This window comes from Malania oleifera, chromosome 2 (assembly GCF_029873635.1).
Source record: "Malania oleifera isolate guangnan ecotype guangnan chromosome 2, ASM2987363v1, whole genome shotgun sequence".
NCBI classification, from domain to species: Eukaryota; Viridiplantae; Streptophyta; class Magnoliopsida; order Santalales; family Ximeniaceae; genus Malania; species Malania oleifera.
The window spans coordinates 113,231,790-113,234,185 of NC_080418.1; the positions used below are offsets into that span (position 1 = coordinate 113,231,790).

Sequence of the window (2,396 nt, forward strand, 5' to 3'; positions counted from 1 at the left end):
CTCTTGTTGGGGGGGGGGGGGGGGGCTATTTGTTGGAGGTTCATGGTTTAGTCTCTAGTTGCACCATCTACAATTGAGTCAAATGGTATGGTAGTGGCTAAGACTGCCAAGGAAGCGTTGTGACTCACATGATTGGTCAAGGAGCTAAGTATTCATTAAGGTGTAGTTCAGTTGCATTGTCATAGTCAGAGTGCCATTTATTTGGTGAAAAACCAGGTGTATCATGTGAGGAACAAGCACATAGATGTGAGGTTGTATAGAATCAGGGAATTGGTTTCTTCTAGTGAACTGTGCTTGAGAAAGTTCACACTTTTGAGAATACAGTAGACATGTCGACAAAGCTTGTTACCACGGACAAGTTCAAGAATTTTTTGGACTTAATTAATGTCTCCAGATGCTAGATGGGAGGATTCTAACCTATTATCCTAGGTGGAGCTGCGGGTTACGTTTTTGTTTTCTCCTAAGGGGTGAATATTCGCCAAGGTGGATATTGTTGTAATCTGTGATTCATATTAAGTGGAACACATGTACAGAAAAAAGCATGCTGAGGAAAAACAAGGAAGTTGGTCTGTACAAATACTGTCAATAGTTTGATGGTTACATCGATGGTTTTAGGCAGAAGCCAAGTCAGGAAGAATACCATCGACGATTTGCATAGTCCATCAACGATTACATTGACGGTTTCAGGCAGAAGAGAAAACCGTCGACAGTTTTATGAAACCATCAGAGGTTTTGTTTGGTGCTGTTTTTGAAATTTGAATTGGAAAGATCAATAGGTCAGGGGCACAGAGGCAAATCCTCCAAGGATTGAAGTAGGGTTATTTTGGAAATTTTTTAATCCCTCTTTACGTACGTGTAGGATTAGCATAAATACAATATTGTAACCCTAGTTTTGAAAGATAGTGAAATTCAGTTATTACTTGCTCCCGTAGACATAGGCATTCTGCTAAACCATGTTAAATCTTGTATCTTTTATTGCTTTCATTATTTTTGTGTGTCTCCATATTGTTCATTGTGATTGAATCATTGCACGATAATTTCCGCATTCATTCGCACAACAATTAAATATATATAATTCAAAACTTGTGGAAGAAGGAGTTGAGGCCTCATTTGTTGCTAGATAAGCTATAGGGCGATATAATTCAAAACTTGTAGATTATAATTTGTAATCCCACGCTCTTGATGTTGGATGATTTGAATGTTTCTATTGATGCACCCATATCTCTCTCTCTCTCTCTCTCTCTCTCTCTCTCTCTCTCTCTCTCTCTCTCTCTCTCTCATAGACACAATTTAATTCTACATCTTAATTCTTAATATCTTTATCTATTTATTTTTTATTTTTTGAAGAGAAAAGCTCGTAGCAATTTCTCATTTTTAATTAAAATTTAAATTTAAATGCGCTAACTATTATCGCATCCAATTTCTAAATAAATGTATTTCAAACTCATAAATTTTAAATTTGTAAATGCATTTGTTTCAAATTCAAAAAATTTGAAACTCATTTGCTCTTTCAAACGCAAGCATGTGATGATGCAACATTGGCTGTCCACACAAGAATGACCATATTCACATGGGCCCACCTGGGAACATGGTCTAACTGAGAATCTCACATGCATGATGAGGCCCAAACTCTAACCTGCCAGATTCTAATATGGGCTAATTGATTATCCATTTCAGGCCCGTCCCCGACCAAAGCATTTTGAATGGTCGCTTTTGTTTGGTGGGCTTTTCCCGCTGGCTTTCAATTGAGCTTGGGTTGGGCCCATCTTGCTCAAAAGCCCGTTTACTTACAGAAAATAAATAAATAAATAAATAAATACATCATGGTTGGCATGATACTTAGTTTTTTTTTTTTTTTTTTGAAAGGAATAAATTTTTAATTTTATTAGTTCGTTGTGCGTGAACTCAACATTATATTAAGAAAGAAATTTACTGTTGGTTAAAATGTTGCTACATGCCTAAAAAATTGTTAGTCTTTCAAATGATTTTAGTTTTTTTAATTATTATTATTATTATTATTTTATTAAAGAGAGGTGCAACACGAGAACTACGCAGGAGGTCACCCATCCTAATACTACTCTCGCTCAAGCACGCTTCACTGCGAAGTTTTTATGGGATCTGGTGCATTAGTACATGCTGGTATGATCACACCCAAATAATTTTTTAACAAGTAAAATTCGAGTATTCTAGTGCTTTAGAAATGCTATAAAAATCGTTAACATAAGCCACATGATTCTTATAAGCTATCGTATCAATGCATATAAATATTAGATAGGCTACTACATTTTTACACATTGTACATAACAACTTAATTGATAATAAACTTGTATTTTTTTTTCAATTACATCCAAACTATGTACGTTCTTCCTCGTTTTGATATTTTATTTTATCATGCT

At 35.2% G+C, this 2,396-nt stretch overlaps 1 pseudogene; it reads right to left on the reverse strand.

Moving 5' to 3' along the window:
• Nucleotides 1–2,030: 2,030 nt before the first annotated feature.
• LOC131150096 (5S ribosomal RNA) lies at nt 2,031–2,153 on the reverse strand (annotated as a pseudogene).
• Between the last annotated feature and the right edge of the window lie 243 nt (nt 2,154–2,396).